Source organism: Falco biarmicus, chromosome 2, assembly GCF_023638135.1.
Source record: "Falco biarmicus isolate bFalBia1 chromosome 2, bFalBia1.pri, whole genome shotgun sequence".
Taxonomy (NCBI): domain Eukaryota; kingdom Metazoa; phylum Chordata; class Aves; order Falconiformes; family Falconidae; genus Falco; species Falco biarmicus.
The window spans coordinates 49,920,406-49,939,906 of record NC_079289.1 but is presented as its reverse complement, the minus strand read 5'-3'; positions in this window follow the sequence as shown (position 1 = coordinate 49,939,906).

Here is a 19,501-nt window from a genome sequence, read left to right as displayed (position 1 = left end):
AGCTAAGCACCACAGTCACTCACTCACTAGGGGGATGCATTAGGAAGTGTGTGTAGAACAGCTCTAATTGTATTATTACTATTTCCCACAATAGTGTTACTTTATTTTCTTTCTCTATTTTTTCTTCTGTAATAATTAAATCTGAATTAACAATAATTTCTTTGATGTTACTGATATGATTTTAATCACTTGTAAATTCTTGGCTTGTCTTTTTATTTTATTAATTTGTTTGTTATGTGATTCATACTACATACTGTTGATTTTCAACTATACTTTTGCACCTCTTACACAAAAAGGACAGTTCCTCCTTCCTCCCCATAACCTTTTCTTTTATGCACAACTCAGTCCTTAGACATGTATGGTCCAAAATTGATCACCAAAGTATGCAAAAAGTTAAGGAAATTAATTCCTAGAATTAATTTAGTCATCCTGTAGTATCCGTAGCCCTCATCTTTGTCTCATTTTCCCCTTTCATGAATATCATCTAAGAACATTCTTATGTCATCCACTTCCACAAATGGTTGTTGTGGTTTGTGGAATATTCTGACAGAAAAATATGCCAAATGGCAATCATAGCAGGCAGTAGAGCTCCAAACAATGTACAAAAAGAAATATTTTTTGTGCTCTTCCAGAGGGTTCTCTTAAATAAATAGGGAAAGGATAACATAAAATGGTAATATCATTCAGATCAGAGTTGACTTTAGTACAAATTCTGAACAGTGTATGTGCTAAATTGCACATCTCCGCATGTATCACAAGTTACTGAGTTGTACTCATATGTCATCTAAGATGTACTCACTTTTTTTGTGTATGCACATGTGGGTTTTAAGAACTGTGAATAGTCTTTTAAGTATGTTTTTAATCAGCTGTGATTATTTTTTTTTCTTTTCTAAGTTTCTGTCTCAAGCATAAGCTGCCTTTTAGGATGTCACTCTTTTGACTATTTTATTAATGATTTTTTATTTCTGTGTTCATGAATTTTCATAAAGCAGCATACTAATTTAATCTCAGAGGTGTCTAGTGGTTATGTTCCTTCTGACTTCTAGACCATGATATCTAGACTTTGACAGGGAGAATCAGTACTGATTTTTTCAAACTATATAGTAATGAAAATCGAGAAGACTTCTTTTATATACCTATTTTTGGTGATGTTGGTGCTAACTCATAAAAGCAATTTCTTTCAAAGCTAACAAATTGCTAGATCGTTGTCATAGCTTTTCTGTGCCAAGGGTTTTGAATCATTTAGCTATATGGTATGATTTTCATTACAAATATTAGAGTTAACCCTTTGAGATAAATGAGGTTGGAAAATGCAGAATACAAAACAGATCTGTCATAGTTTGAAGATGTGAAAGCAATAATCTTATTTAATTTTGAAAGGTATTGGTCTGGACTGATTCTCTTGTTTATAAGGGAAACCTTTACTGCTTTTATTGCTTCGTATGATTTCAGAAGAAACACACCCACAAAGATGGCTTTGGTCATGGGACTTGACTTGTTCCTGCTTTGGAGTTCTTCCTGTCATGCATGGAAAGGTAGCAGGTGTCATGGGTAGAGGAAGCTATATATTTGCTTGCAGATACATGGCTGTTTAGGCTGACTCATAAGTAGTCCGCAAACAAGTCTATAGATGGATGGTTCCTGCTACCTCAAGTAAGATCAATGAAGTAAAACAGTTGTGCTGTCCGAACTAGTAACACATTAGGCACATACTTTTACTGCTGCACACAGTCCTTGAAAATTGCCTAGCGGGTCAAAAGATGCTTGAGTAGTCAAGGGTCTGCCTGAAACAGTTAGACATAGGGAAGAAAAGTGGGTACTTGGAGACAGGCTGGGAGACCAGGCAGCACACACAGCTCTGACAATCCAATAGTGACTCTGCAACATGTATTCCCACAGTGACAACCAAAACTTTTGTGATCCTGTCCTGTTTTTAAACTTATTTTTCTAGACTGTTTATAGCCTTTGGCCTTCAGCTCCTGAGATATACTGCATGATACTGAAGGATATTACTTTCCTAGGCCACACAGTTTCCTTATATTATTGCTTGGGTGTTTCTTTCATTCTTTTATTTTTGTAAGCTTAAGGCAGTCTTTTCCCAGCTCTAAAGCTTGCACCTTTCCCTTTACCAGTAACAGACCATCAGTGAGCTGTTTATAGTCCTGAGCCCCCAGTTTTCAAGCTGTATCCAGTTTTCATTGTGTGAGACCTGTTACAAACAGTAAATCTAGACTGGTGTCCTTTAGGCCTGATACCATGTTAGTCTAGGGCAAATTTACCCTAAATCCCTGTGGCCTGTGACTGACAAAGGCAACACACTTTTTGCCAGGCCACTGATTGACAATTCTCCCTCCGTTAGTGTGGAAACTGGCATTCAATTTTGGGTCCCTGACTTCAAGAAAGACATTGAGATATTGGAGCTTGTCCAAAGAAGAGCAACAAAGCTCACAAAGGGTCTAGAGCACAAGTCTTATGGGGAACAGCTGAGGGAACTGAGGTTGTTTACTCTGGGGAGGAGGACGCTCAGGGGAGACATTATTGCTCTCTACAACTGCCTGTATGATGGTTGTAGACAGGTTGGGGTAGGTCTCTTCTCCCAGATAACAAGTGACAGGACAAGAGGAAATGGCCCCAAGTTACACCAGAGGGGATCTAGATTGCATGCTAGGAAGCCTCTCTTCACTGAAAGGGTGGTAAGCATTGAAACAGGCTGGCCAGGGAGGTGGTAGAATCACCCTCCCTGGAGGTGTTTGAAAAACATATAAATGCAGTGTTTAGGGACATAATTTAGTGGTGGACTTGGCAGTCCTGGGTTAATGGTTGGGCTGGATGCTCTTAAAGTTCTTTTCCAACCTAAATGATTCCATGATTCTATGATTATTTTGAGTGTAGCAAGTCTTTCAACACTTTTTCTCATAACTTCCTTAAAGACAAAATTATGTGGGGGTTAACATTCTTTAATTCATAGATATTGATAATGTTCTCAGAATAGGTTAATCTGAGAAGGCTTATGTATATTGAAGTGATCACGCTACCACAACAGCAGCCTAACTGTATAGAAAAGGAGCAATTGGTTCCAGAAATACAGATATGGCACCATGAAAATATTTTGGAGGGTGACAAATTCATACGGCGTCAGACATTAGTGAGAGGTACATGCTCCCAGCACAAGCACAATGTAAGTACTGAGAAGAAATAGAAAAGGAGTTCCAATATACAATCACAAATAGAAAATGTTAAAAAAATTTACTTGCAGCAAAGGTTCTGTTGCTGTCACACAGGAATCATGTACTATGGGAGGGGGGACAGCTGAAAGTACATCAGCAACTCAAGAAAACTCATGCCCTGGATTCTTAATATCCCAGACACACTCGTACAGTTAGATGTTCTTTTCCTGCTGTACATGGGTTTTTCTTCTCATGTAGAAATGGCAAGCTCACAAATGAGAACACCTTTTGGCAATGGTAGTGCTAACTGATGGTGAAGCAACTGATGAATAGGAGTCAAAAAATGTCATTTCCCCTGCCAAGAAATGGTGGAAGTAAATAGTTACCTACCTAGTCTGCAACCTTAAAAATAAATGTGAAGAAGGTTTTGAAAGCCCCTTAATTATGGAGAATGCAATGTAGGAGATTAAATCATGTATCAACATTTTACTGAAACCCCATATGGTCTTCCCATGAAATGGCAATGCTCAGATGTAACTGTGGAAAAAGACAGTCCTATAGGATATCAGGCAGATATACCTAAACAAAGACAAAAATCAAGCCTGGAAAAAATTATGCTACCTACCATTAGTTGCAGTAACATGTTCAGAAAAGTGCTCCAGCAAGATATTAAGTAAAGGCCTCAGCAAACCCTTCTCATTTGCTTTATGGAATGACCCTCTAAAGGGTAACAAATTGAAGATAAGCACCTACTAACAGTATTTTTATTCCAAGAAGGTCCTTTCAAACAAGACTGCAAGGAAGGTATCTAGGAGTGTATACACTAGCTACAAAGTCAGTGACAGAAAGGAAAATAAAAGAAGCTTCAAATAAGAGTTTTCCGTACATAATAGTTTAGAGTTTAGAGAACAGGGGGTGAATCATGTGCAGGATAATTCATAGTAAAACATTACTGCTGAGGTAGAACAGAAGTGACATTTAAGGAAAATTAAATAAATGATTATTAGAAGATTCCTGCACCTGTCTAGTAGCCAAAAAATTAATCACTATATAATCTTTTCAAAAGATAATATTTTAATGTAAGATTTCCACTAATCTGTTAAACTCTGGATTTCCTTTAAGAGTCAAAAGAATTTTAAAATCAAAAGCAATAGTTCACAAGAAGGAATCTGTTGTTCTGCACACACAATCACAGGAGATGGAGTAGACAATCATGCATATCAAAATTGGCATTTAGGTGTTGGTTTTTTTAATTAATATTTTGTCCTAGTACTGCAGTATTAACAATCATGTTATATCATATTGGTGTATATGGAGCTATAATTTTTTCTTATAGTGAAGTAATTTGCTATGTTAGTTATTGGGAAACAAGTAACTAAATTAAAGTTGAATAAAAGCTAATCGAGACACATGTTTAATTAGAGAACATATGGGAAAGTAACCATGTTATTCTGTAGGTTGTCATTATCATGTTGTGTCATCTTGTTACTCCCTTTCTATTTGTTTTTTTTTACTCCAAAATACTGTTTTTCTTTGCACAAATTAGTATAATCTAGTCATTAGTAGTGCAATTTAATATATACGTAATGTAACATGGTCATTCTCAAAGGATGTGTCTTCAACTTTACTATGCTCTCAGAATTAACAATATGATTTTATTAGTTAATACAATTTTATTGTATGGTATGTATTGGTTCTGAAAATTGTATTTGTTCTACAATCAAATGCCATGCAAACTGAAAAATGACTATATTGGCATAAAATAACTGGCTGTAAGAACAAATTAAAGAATTTATCATTGAGCAAAGACCAATTAGAAGACAGAAAAGTGTTCAATAAAACCATTTCATTGTTCAGACTTGACTAGGAGCCTTGAGCCATGAGGGCATGCAACTTCTTTGCTGGACCTGTGATAACTTGCAAATCATAGAATCATAGAAATTTTTTAGGTTGGATTTCTGAATTTTTTGGAAAAGACCTTTAAGATCATTATGTCCAACTCAATGTCAACCAGTGTTTACACAAATTTAAACCTAGCACTGCCAAGTCAACCATTACACCATGTCCCCAGGTGCCACATTTAGAATTCTAAATACCTCTAGGGATGGTGACTTGACCACTTCCCTGAGCAGGCTGTTCCAAGATGTTATGAGAAACAGTGTTAAAAGACTTGCTACACTCAAAATAATCATAGAATCATGGAATCATTTAGGTTGGAAAAGAACTTTAAGAGCATCCAGCCCAACCATTAACCCAGGACTGCCAAGTCCACCACTAAATTATGTCCCTAAACACTGCATTTATATGTTTTTCAAACACCTCCAGGGAGGGTGATTCTACCACCTCCCTGGCCAGCCTGTTTCAATGCTTACCACCCTTTCAGTGAAGAGAGGCTTCCTAGCATGCAATCTAGATCCCCTCTGGTGTAACTTGGGGCCATTTCCTCTTGTCCTGTCACTTGTTATCTGGGAGAAGAGACCTACCCCAACCTGTCTACAACCATCATACAGGCAGTTGTAGAGAGCAATAATGTCTCCCCTGAGCGTCCTCCTCCCCAGAGTAAACAACCTCAGTTCCCTCAGCTGTTCCCCATAAGACTTGTGCTCTAGACCCTTTGTGAGCTTTGTTGCTCTTCTTTGGACAAGCTCCAATATCTCAATGTCTTTCTTGAAGTCAGGGACCCAAAACCAGATGCAGTATTTGAGTGTGGCCTCACCGTTGCTGAGTACAGGAGGACAATCATTTCCCTAGTCCTGCTGGCCACACTGTTTCTGATAGAAGCCACTGTGCTGTTGGTCTTCTTGGCCACCTGGGCTCACTGATGGCTTACATTCTGCTGGCTGTCGACAACTTCCTCAGGTCCTCTTCTGTCAAGAAGCTTTCCAGACGCTCTTCCCCAAGCCTGTAGTGGTGTGGGGTTATTGTGCAGGACCCAGCACTTCTCCTTTTTGCACCTCATACAACTGGCCTCAGCCCATTGATCCAGCCTGTCCAGATCCCTCTGTAGAGCCTTCTTACCCTCAAGCAGATCAACAATCCCCAACATGATATCATCCACAAACTTACTGAGGGTGCTTTAAATCCCCTCGTCCAGATCCTTGACAAAGATATTAAACAGAACTGTCCCCAGTACTGAGCCCTGGGGAACACCACTTGTGAATGGCTGACAGCTGGATTTAATTCCATTCATCTGCTCTTTTTGGGCTTAGCCATCCAGCCAGCTTGAGCCTGGTTGTACACTGATGTTGGCCAGCTGTCTCAGCACTTGTGTGCCTCTCACCAGATGCTATGCATACTGAAAAGAATGCACTGAGAGTTTTTAGGTTTTAGTGTTCTGTTGACTCATCTGACTTGTGCACCTTTGTTTTTCAGAGACCAATCATTTACCTTTCCTTAATGGTTCACTAACCAATAACAGTCCTGTCCATCCCTTTTCTGATATATCACATTGAAACTCATACCAAAAAGTGAGTCTGCAATTAATCAACAGTTTTAATTTACTGTTTTGGAATTCTGACTTTGTTTCTAAAGCTTATTCTTTAAATTAAACTTTGGAAGGCATCAAGCTTGTGAACTCTGCTCCATTTGTCGTCAATACATTTATATTTATATATCTATATATACACATAATATATAATATGTTTTAAATACTTGTATGGCTACTCCTCTTTCAGGAGTAAATTAAATGATGGAACAAAGAGAATGTCCTAGGGCCTACCTTACCTGCTGAAACCCTAGCACCTGACAGGCACATAGTTTAGAATGGGTGGAGTAAACAGGTTTTCTATAACCTACAAAAAGAAGGAAGACTGACTTGTAATTTCCCCATTATGGTGTCTTTATTGTTGGCTGTGAGTTACTTTTTGCTGTTCTTGAATGACTGATAGCAAGGAACCATCTTCAGCACAGGCAGTCTTACTCATGACTTTTCAGTGAGAGAATTTAGGGGAAATTAAGGCTGATGTATGTGAAACTGACAATGAGCTGAAAAAAGGGGGGAAAAAAAGAAAGGAAATAGGAAGAGAATCCAAAAAACTCTATATTTTGGAAAGGCCCCTCAAAATAAATTCTTGAGCAGGTTCTCTTCCTCTGGACAATTTGAAGAGGTAATGTGAAATACATAAGATACAGAGATCATAATTAAAACCCACATGAAGTTTAGAGGTCACTGCCATTTGCTTAGTTGTTCAAGATATTCTAAAAGCCTTTTTAAAACCTGAATAAATCAGAAGTAAATATTGTAGTATTATCATGTTTTAATGTTCATGAACCTCATGCTGTTAAACATAACTACAAGGATTATTATCCTGAAACTATTACATAAATTTCCCATATAGTCATTGTTGTACAGATACAGCAGGGGTCCCCAAACTTTTTAAACAGGGCCGGCACAAGGATGAAGTGGCAGGCAGTCATCTGCGGCTGCTTGGTTTCCCCCCCCAACCCCCGGTGGGGGGAGGGGGGGTTCTGTAAATACCGGGGGCCGGATTGAGGACCCCAGGGGGGCGTATCCAGCCCACAGGCCATAGTTTGAGGACCCCTGAGATACAGGTTAATCAGTATCCTTTCATCCCTACAAAATTTACAGGTACTCTGGGGATTCTTAAAAATCTGTGACCACTGTCTTTAAGTTTTATTATCCAGCCCTTCCAACCATCTCCATGTGTTTTCTCTAATTATACTTCCATTAGATTCAACTATAAATAACAGGAAGACAGTTTTCTCCTAACCTCCAAAAGGTTTTTAAGGGTTGTGCCTCTACCTCTCTTTTGTTTAATGGCATAAACACACCTCAATGTCTCCTTCTGTCTCCTTATTTTAGGTGTATCCACATTTAAACTGAAAATCCTGCTGAATATTAGCCAAAGTTTTCACTTTAAAAAGTTCAGGGAAGGAAAAAAAGAATATGCTCCCCCCCCAACCCCAACCCCAAATTGACTTGAAAAACTACTACATCAACATCCTTTAAATAGAAGTTCTTTTCTATTTCTGTAAGATCTGCATTTAAAGTTAATGCTTTAATATTATAGGGAGAGACCATCAGTCCAATCCGCTGCTCAAGTCAGGACCAACAAAGTTAGATCAGTCTTCATTCAGCCAAGTCAGTAATAACCCCAAGTTATTAGTGGGGTTTGCTGTGCTCCTGCAGGAAGACTTTGACTCTCCTGTATAATCATACATCAGGTAGCCGAAGACAGAATTTAGAACCCCCTTAGCTTTCTTTTCTCTACTCTCAACAAGCCAAGATAAAACTCAGTAATGGCTATGGGTTTTGTTGAGTGTGGGGACTACTTCCAATTTAAGTAAATTTAAGTAAAACAGGCAGAGGCTTTAAAATAAATATTCAGGACTATTTGAAATACACAAGGAAAATTGTGAAAAGCATTTACACAAGCCGTAAGACCTTTTTTTTTGCTCTACTAACAGTGCAAAAGGGCCTCTAAGCAATTTAAATGCAATTTGAATATTTTACAGTCAGTGTGATGCAAATAAGTCCCATTGTAAATGGTAATATTTCATGTTTTCATCTTAAATAACTTATCTTAGGTGACTGAAAAAGCTATTAGGCATTCTAGAGTTAGATCAATGTTACTTATACTGTTGGAAGGTCATGCAGAACTACAAAGAACTGTATCTTCTTCATGACAATTTTTATCCTTAAAAATTTGTGGAAATGGCTAGCACTGTTCTATCAAAAAAGTAGTAACTCCAGTTGCTCCATTTCGGAATGAATAAAACCACAGAAATATTGCTTGGTGGTTTAGTGCATATTTTTTGCGTTCTTTTAATCTTTCTATTATGTCATTTATTATTGTCTTTAAAAAGACTGTCTTTCTGCCAGAGAAATCCTGGAATGCTTCTAGTACAAGCAATTCTAATGTTAGAAGAAAGAGATATTTTTTGTAAAGAAGTAAACATTTGACTATAAAATCCCATTGTGGAAGTCTATTTTTGTACACTGATGGATTTCCTGAGTTTCAAAAGTAGAGGTTTGCTTGCTTTTTGCTTACAAAAGATAAAGGAATTTTTCACTCTGAGTTTTAAGGTATTCTGCTACATATCACTCCAACTTTTTATGCTTAGATGAGCATGATGGGAAAAAAACCCAACCAAGAACCTATATGCACAATTGTAATTTAAGAGTTTCCCCTACTGTCAGTAGGCTTGATTACTTGTTAGAGACTTCACAGGGACCACCACATATCTCATGTGTACTTAACCTATGAGAATTGATTGACACTGCTACAAAATAAAGTTTTCCATGGAAGCCAACAACAATTACCATTGGTGATGGGTTACTCATCTAGGAGATTCTGAACATTGTTGCACTATAAACCAAATGGCTTAGGTTTTACAGCACATAGAAAAGAAACATTAACAAATGGGGTGTCGGGGGTGTGTGTGGGGGGGTGGGGGGGGTGGGGGAGGGGGTGGGGAGGGATAAAAATAAACTAATGGGACTGCAAGCAGCATGCTTTCTGCCATAAACAAAAAAGTATCAACAGGAAGTAACAAAATGTAAGATTTTTGTTTCTTTTTCTTTTTAACAATATCTATCGTAAATGTAATTGTATATGTTGGAAAAAATGGCTTCCAGAGATATTTGCACAAGGAGTATTTTTTTCAAGGACAGTGTATGCGTGTTTCCTTCTTGTTATCCAAGTCTCTCAAATTCTGAATTTCTGCTAGGTCTGAGAGATTCATGTATCTTGGATATATTTGATTCCGTCATGTTCTTTGAAAGATGTCTATGTGATGAGGAGATCTTTCAGATTTTTTTTTTTTTTTTTTTTTTCTGAGCTTTTCACTACTGTTCTATCCTCCTACTACTCTGTAAGCTTATGGTTAAGAGCTGGGTACACCATCTGAGATTAGGTAAAGACCTGAGCTGCCATTTTCCTTTAAAAACAAAACTGGGGCTCCCGGCTAAAGAAGTGCTGCAGCATACTCTACCAGATTTCCATCCGGACATGAGTCTAGGATGCCAAAAGGCGGCCACAGTTAATTTTTGACACACCATAAACAAGGAAGTTTAATCTTGTAACTGGTGCTAGGTAAAATATTCGTATGCTCACATGAAAGTGTTGAGGAGGGAGAAACAAAGCAAAAGGATTTATTTTCAGTTATATTTTTAATCTTTTGTTTCTTCCCCTTTTTCCATGTTATTTTTGAAAAATAGCTGAATGCACAGTATCTGTTTAAATGAAACATGCTTACAGTAGCCAAAGTCAATAAGAAGGGATTATGCTAGTTATGGTTAGGAAAAACTGAAGTAGTTAAAGTGGAAAATAAGTTTGGACTGGAGTACTGAGAACTTGAACAGGAAAGCTATAATTTTCCTGAGATACCAAAGTTCACGTATCTGTAACCTCATTGACTCCAAATCATTCATGGTTATTTTTGAACTCCAGCCAAAACAATGGTTTGGTGACCTAGTATCACGTGATGTGTTGGGGTAATATTAGCTAGCATGGCTTTTAGGATGGTATGCTTTTCAGTTGGCCAGAAATAAAACCAGTTTATGACAGTGGTTCCCTAGATGTCAAGTTTTCTGAATTATTTGCAATTTGTCAGGTAGGTATAAAAATAAGACCTTGTTTCGTTAATACTGAAATATGAGTCTTTACTTGTTCTAGATTCCAGCCTTGCAGGAAACCCATAAACTACGTGTTCTCTCCCCTGTTCTGCAGATATATCTTGTAGGACTATTATTCAAGGCATAAATGTCCGTAAAACTGTGCATAAAATGTTTTCCTCAACTTTGATTGCAAGTTGAAATATACCAGAGTATTACTGATGTTGATAGTTTCTATCATGTATGTTAATGTCAAGTAGTTTAGTGAAGCTACATCACTTTGTGTTGAATCTCAGAGGACACAGGATCTGAAAAGATTACATTCCCCTCAACAGAGTCTATAAACTCAAGCAGGTTCATATGTACATATTCATTCAGTTACTAGGGAAAATCAGAAGGGGAGATAACCTCCCTGACAGTATGTATAATACTAAATAAAAAAGTGCTGGGAGCCTGTGCCTGTCCCCAGGGCAGTCGACCAGTTTATATGCACACAGTTTAGGATCAGTCTCATTATTGCGTTATCTTGAAAAATCTACTTGGAAAAGTGTACAATTCAGAACTAAATTAATTAATAATAATAACAACAACAACAACAACAACAATAATAATAATAATAATAATAATAATAATAATAATAATAATAAAGTGTATGTAGCTACTGTAATTAGCACCTTTTCCTTGTTTATTTCTAATGTGAATCCAGTGACAGTTTCTATAACAGGCATGAAGACTTTGCACTGACAAGCCTTTGTTATCCTCTCTTATTTCCTTAAAGAATAGAACAGAAATCTTCTGGTAAAAGATACTGACTGAATTTCCAATGTGAACAATTCTTTTCCCACACATGCTGATGTTTCTTAATGTGTTTGTACTTCAAAATCTAATAGATTTCCAAACAATCAAAGGTCTTTATTCTGTTCCCACTTCATATTGTACTCCATGTTGTATATTTATTGGAATAATAGTAAAATAAAGAAGCAGAAGTGCATTAAGTGTGGGAAAGTTGATGTGTCCCTACACACTTATTCAATGTGAAATGTGAACTTCTTACTGCTGAAATATTCACTTCCTGTAAAATAATATTGCTTCAGAATTGATTGCAGCTTTAGTCAGAGAACATTTGACACCTCTGGAAAGCTAGTTTATGGCCCAGGCACCTCTATATGTGCCTGCAATCTTGACGGTATGAGTTATGTGGGTAAATACTTATAGAAGTTCTGCAAAACGGGCTGATTGACACATCCAAAAGCAGAGCTCCCTCTGCTGGAAGTGACGGGGGACCTGCTACAGGGAAGCATTTGCACTGATCAGGCACACCATGCTTAATGTTGAAGGAATTTGTCTCTCTGACCATCCTGTGTTCACCTTCTTACAGGGACTGTGACTTTTTTTTTAACATCTCCTTTGAATTTTCACCATGTTTGAAATGATTTACATATGCTGAAAGCAATTCTTTGCTTCCTATTTTCCTACTGTAAAATGAGTTCTATACACTTGTCAGGACCAAATTCCTTTAAGGTCCCCTGATTTTACCCCTGAAGCTTCACTTTTCTTCTCTATGCTTGTGCTTTGAGGAATCCCTGTTACAGTGTATTTCTTTTTTTCTTACAATATGATGGATTAAGGCTTTGGGGTTTTTTGCTTGTTTTGGGGTTGATTTCTTCATTCAGACTATAAAATGTTTCTAGATTTCAAAATAAACTCTTAAAATGTTTTTCAACTTTCCCCTTTCATTTCCTACTCATATCCCACAGAAAAGTACTGTAGCTGGAAATGACATGTCTCTGTGCATGTATTTGATCTGTCAGACTTTTTTTCCAACTTTAATGTTCAGCTTACATAATCACAGGGTGGTTTGTTTTTTTTTTTTTTTGCATTAACAATTTATTTTTTTCCTTATAAATTAACATTTATAATCATATTTTAGCCAAATAATACAAGAATGGAATTCCTTAATTTGGCTCTATGAGCACTTATGTTATATAAACATGAAGAATGCTGATTTACTCAAGGGTGTCTTTATATCTTTATTAAAGAAATATTTAAAGCCTTTTGGATTTTCTGCTGTTTGTACTTCTATTTTCTATAGCATTACACCTGGTTGATGGAAGTAACAGTGAAGATGCATTCTAGTTGGATATCTGCAAAGAAGATGACTTACTATTATATAACATTAAAAAATAAAATTATGTGGAATTGCCAGTATGTGTTAGATGACACAAAACCTAGCTTCCTGACAAATACCCGATTTAGTTATAATAAGAATACATCTGGCTCTCATGAAGTCCCTCAGAAATCATTTTCTGGCCTTAGTTATGTCTGGTTTTGTTTTGGAAAAACTTTGATGCAAAAATTTAAAAGTAAATCAAAGGTTGTAGAGCTACCAAAAATCATAAAACTAAGCAATTAAAATAAGATCTTTCACATTAATGGTTCAGAAAAAAATCAATTTTGGGGGGTTAGTTTCTGGTTTAGATCCGAAAAATGTAAGGTGACTGACTAGGGGATCAGGAATATTTACTGTCCCTGAGAGGTTACAAACAGGCACACTCTCCTTTGACTTGACTTACATGTAATGGGATGAAAGTCACATATGCTCTTGAAATTTTGTCCCTGCGTTGAAGAACAGGGAAATTCCTCATAATCAACATATTCTCAGAGGACTATGTTAACACAGTCATGTGGCTTCTAAATCAAAGCTGTCTTATATCCAGACAAAAGAGATCTGGTTTGTTTATACAAATACAAGATACCTAGAATAACTGGGCTCAGCATCAAATACCTGCATGAAATGTAAGAGTATATTATATTCATAAATTCAAATTGAATAAGGTGATATTCCCTGTTGAGCTGGATTTCCATGACAATATCACTGAAAAAAGAAGATAAAGAACCAATACAGAACCTGTTTCAAGCATTGAAGCCAATCAAGACTGACTATCTTACCTCCCTGTTGTCTAAAGCCAGTTCTATGTACAGCAAATTTTCTCTGGACATAACGATTTGCATGCTCCAAAATGGAGCCCAGACACAAAACAACTGTTTAAGACAGCGGGCAGTTGGAATCCACTGTTTGGATGTGCCTTTTGGATATAAGTAAAAATCTGGGAGTAGCTATCATCTTTCTGGATCGCATAGTAAAAGGCAGTTGGAAGCTAATGAAAATGAGGTTAGTCAGGCAAAGTATAATAATTTAACAACAATCCATTGCCAATAGCTTTTAGTTTCTACTAGAAAGAGGATTTAATTCTTTAAAGGCTGATTGGAAAAAATGTGCAGGAATGTAGCAGTGTAATATAACCTGTCAACGTAGCTGTCCAGATGGCTGAACTTTTGTTGCCATACTATGAATTGTGAAACTCGAGTTCAGTAGTAGACCTAGATGCCAGTGCATGAAAGCTCACAAGAGAGCATTAGCCTTGAGGCAAGAGCTTTCACTTTTAATTTCTTATGTATATTTCTGTCTTGACATATGATGTGATTTTGGGCTAACCTTTCTGGCAGGTCAGTCCAGTGAAGGTCTAGAGAGAACTGGGCTGTAATTGTGCAAAGTGATCTTGACGCAAATTCCTGTTAACAACAAATCAGAAAAAGTGGGTGGGTTGTGATGGAAAGTAGTTATGATATTCCTCTGTGTGAACTGTAGATGCATTTTCCAACATACAGTATGCAATCATTGAAGATTATTGTGTTCACTATTATGAAAAAAATTATGCATAGTTACAACTTCTGTGTAAAATTGACCACATAATGAAATGAAAGCTGTTATGAGTAACATTTTGCTTTATTTTAAAATGACAGTTAATTACTTCTGGATATATTAGAGTTTATTGGTATTGTACAGATGTATATAATCACTGGCTTGTCCGGCTTAAATAGCAGCCATCTGTTTGTCTTTCAATGATTGCAACATTTAATAAATACACTTCTGTGTGTATTTGAGAAGCAGTCACTCTTTCCCTGCCAGGTTATGTAAGCAGGATGGCATAACACATAATGAGAGCCATCTTTTAATACTACTAATTTATGTAAGTATTGTAACTGGCTGTCCTGGTTTTGGCTGGGAGAGAGCTTTCTTCCTAGTAGCTTGTACAGTGCTATGTTTTGGGTTTGTGGTAAAAACAGTGTTGATGACACACCAATCTTTTATCTACTCCTGACCAGCACTTACACAGAGTCAAAGCCTTTTCTGCATCTTCCCCACCCCATCAGCGTCCAGGCTGGGGGTGCACAAAGGGTTGGGAGGGGACACAGCTGGCACAGCTGACCCCAAATGACCAAAGGGATATTCCATACCATATGACATTGTACTCAGCAATAAAAGCTGGGAGGAAAAGGAGGAATGAGATTAACATCTACAGTCATGGGCTTTATCTTCCCAAGTAACTGATATGCATGATGAAGCTCTGCTTTCCTGAAGATGACTTAACACCTGCCTGCTAAGGACAGTAATGAATGAATTCCTTCTTTTGTTTTGCTTGCATGCACAGCTTTGTCTTTCTCTTTTAAAATGTCTTTATCTCAATGCATCGGTTTTTAGCACCTTTACTCTTCTGCATCTCTTTCCCATCCCACTCCTGCAGAGGAGTGTGTGAGTGGCTGTGTATTATTTACCTGTCTACAAGGGGTAAAATATGACAACATTGGCTTAGACCAATACAATCTTTTTTTGAAAGAGCTTCTATGATTCAGTTAAGTCAAATATGCTACATAGACATGTCAATTAATTGTAGAATTTATAGCCATCACAATTGGGATTATTTCTCTTTCATCAATAAGACATTGCTTCCTAAGAATTGCTTAGAAAATTGTTGCATTATCCCTGTGTTATTATTATTTAGCTAAAGAAAAAAAGAAAGGGGAAAAAAAACACCCCACCAGCTTCTAAGACATTTCACTAATAAATGAACAGAAGCCTTAGAAGCCAAAAGCTATGTTGACCAGATACAAAAGAGTTGGTATTCAAATACAGCGTGCGGTTATACTTTGTTGTTGTTTTGACTGAGAGATTTTATTTTAATTTTGAGTAACACTTCAGAAATATAAGTGAAATATAACCACAGTGAATACAGGATTGTAAATAAATTAAATAGCTTTTATTAAATCTTTAGGTATTTTTACCCTGGAAGCTTAGATATAAGAAAGACCTCCTCATGCTGCCTCTAAGCTTCCAAGTACAGACACTGACAAGTATAACTTGTATGAGATACCAAACAACTACTTTTAAATTTTTGACAGTCAACAAGGGAACAATGAAAGAAGATTAAATTTAAATTAACTTTTAAATACAGAGTAAGTTGCAATAAACATTGCTAATTTGTTTTTCACTTCATGAATTGTTACAGTCAAATACAGAAACTCCATTTACCATTTTTGAAGTCATTTGTATAAGCTGTAAGAGAATCAGGACATACCTTATAACGTATGATGGAGAGTGAACCATTTTATGGTGATGCTTTCATATAGTTGCTCTTTATTTTAGAACTATTCAGTATTATGAAGAACTATTGAATCAGATTATTCTGAGCATCCTGTTGTTCTTCGTGATTTGTAAATCATGAAAATGGCATTTTTTCCTGATATGAAGAAGTTCCAGTCTTTGAGGCCAGTCCTTTTTGAAATTAATTTACCTGTCAAAGAGACCATCTCAAAAAAAGAGCAACAATTAATGTCAAATGAGACAAAGCTGCACAGATGCATATAGGTATCTGCAAGGTTTATCACAGAAGACTCCTGAAAACTGTCTCCAGAGGCTTGGCTTTGGGGGCTCAAAGACAAGTTAGACACAGTGCAGCCAAGAGTGGACCCCATCCAGCCCATGGTGGTGGGGAGGGACCCCTAGCCAGTGCTACATGATGGTTGCAACTGATGTCCACCCCCAGCCCTTCAGTGCTGCCTTCAGATGAGGGTCTACGTGGCCCTGCCTGAGCTATTGTACAGCCCTGCCCAGCCTGGCCCCGCTGCGCCAAGCCCCACAGGCAGGCAAACCTCTCGGCCTGGCCCTGCACAACCCTCTCCCTGTGGCCCTATGTGGCCATCCCAGGGCTGTGTCTGACCCTGGTTGTCCTCACTGGGCCTGATCCTGACCCCATAGCTCCCACCAGACCAAGGGATCTGCCAGCCCTGATCAATTTGCAAACTGAAAATTTGCAGGCATCCATCACCCATGTCTGCAAAACAACATTCACAAATATCCACAGTTTATCAAAACCTTAAGACTGTATTTCACAGATGCTTAAATCTTTCAGATGATATAAGTGATCCTGTTTTTAACTTCTCATATTTGATCAAGGAGTTTGTATCATCATTTTAACTAATAACTTTACAAAGATATATTGTTTAACCTTTCTCCATGAACCCTGGTACTAGATACATCTCTCCTAACTTGAGGCACTTAACTAACAGCCACTTCATCTAAGCTTCCAGTATAATGGAGGAAGATAGGGTCTTTCAGGGAACAGTTCAGCTATTCTGAAGATGTTAATTCCTGTCCTGAGGTGGCTGTTTTGCTACATGAACTGTCTGTTCTAAATAAGAGTGTTTTAAATTAGACATCTCAGTGTCTTTTCTTTGAGGACAAGAGGAGACTTCTGAGAATTTGCAAGTGATTATGAGTTAAAAAAATTGAAAAATAAATCCTTCATGAAATACAGCTGCATTATCAATCTTTCCATTTCCTAAAGAGGAAAATAATCTTTTATGTGAAAGAACACATATCTCAAATTTTAAACATATTAAGAATTCATTAAGTTCTTATACCCAAGCTATACCTCAAAGCCATGGCTTCTTAAAAAGTGAGGATATTAATCACTAACATATCTAATAATCATAAGTAGATTTTGTCATGGTCTAACCCTGGCTGGCAACTAAACATCACACATCCACTCACTTACTCTTCCATGGTGGGATGGGGGATCGAATCAGAAGGGTAAAAAAAGAGAAAATATGTGGGTTGAGATAAAGACAGTTTAATAGGTAAAGCAAAAGCTGTGCATGCAAGCAAAGTGAAACAAGGAATTAATTCACCACTTCCCATGGGCAGGCAGGTGTTCAGCCGTCTCCAGGACAGCAGGGCTCCATCATGCATAATGGTTACTTGGGAAGACAAATGCCATCACTCTGAACTTCCCCTGCTTCCTTCTTCTTCCCCGAGCTCTATATGCGGAGCATGACATCATACGGTACGGAATATCCCTTTGGTCAGTTGGGGTCAGCTGTCCCAGCTGTGTCCCCTCCCAACTCCTTGTGCCCCCCCCCACCTGTTCTCTGGTGGGGTGGGGTGAGGAGCAGCAAAGGCCTTGGCTCTCTGGAAACACTGCTGAGCACCCTGTATTAGCAACGTTGTTTCCAGCACAAAACCAAAACATGCCCCACACTAGCTGCTATGAATCTAACCCTGGTCAATGGTTACTATGAAACTAAGCCTGTCCCAGCCAAAACCAGCACAATTTCCCAGATAAAATAAAATTAAAAAAAATAATCCCAGAACTGCAAAGGATGAACCAGACAGAAGTTGAATACATAAATACCTCATTTAAAGAATAAAACACTCAAACCCACAAAAGGATTAATTAATTAATTCTTCAAAAATTCAGGGTTAGCTGGAACCTAAGGAATATGTAAGCATGTCAGTAAACATAAACTGATACCATGTAATACAGGATGAGTATTAAAGCACCTAATGTTGGTAGTCTTAAAATGTTCTCAATTCTTGTGCATACATTTCATCCTTTAGCATGTATACCCTTCTTGAAAACATGTATAAGAGATTTCAGAGTCTGATTTTGTGGGTTATGCAATAGCTACAGCCATTGTCTTCTCAAATTTTTTCCTTTTTTTTAAAATGTCTTTCCTTTTTTTTTTTTTTTTTTTTCTTTAACTTACTGATGAATGTTCTCAATCCAATTTAACCTGAACAAAAAATAGGTTTGGGAATAGAGAATTACATTTAACTCGGTAGGCATTCTGAGGAGTAGAAATTCTTCCTGATTTTCCCAAATGAAAGAAAAGCCTTATGCAAAATCCACTTACTGATAGGACACACAAGCCATGACATGATTAGCCAGTTGTGTATACTGCTGTATTTTACCCTTGTGTCTGTTACTCCTGTTCTTAAGGAAAATGTTTTTTGGTTTGTTTATTTTTGGGTTTGTGTTTTGGTTTTGGGGAGGTTTTTTGTTTGCAAGTGTGTGTGTTTTTTTCATGTTTGGTTGGGTTTTTCCCCCTTTTGAAAACAGATCAGTCACCAAAGATTGGTCATGACATTCACTTTACCTGCTTCTTTTTAATTTTGACTTATAAAATAGAATAGTGAAGAATAGAAGAAACTGAAAGAAAAAAAAAAAAACCACAGTAAAGCTGGATGGATATTGGCAATGAATGTGAGGGTTATCTTAACTGAGAGAGGGGGATTTGTTTTAATAATTATTATAGTTGGTATTGATTTATTCAGCATAAGAATACAAAGGTTTGCCCATCTGTCTAACAAGACATGAGCCTGAAAGGAATGGAGAATCATATCTTTTATTATGAGATATCAGCTCAATGTTTGCTACAGGGGATTCTACACAACTCCCTCTAGGTAATAAGACATGGGTAATAATAGCTGAAAAGATATAAATGGGAGTGCAAACAGCATGTGTGGGCACAGTACACAAAACTGCCTGGTCTGAGGCAGTGATTGCCCATTAACTCTAAACTACAAAGAAACTAGTAAGCACAGAGTTTGCTTAAGATGATGATCAACCACTTTAAC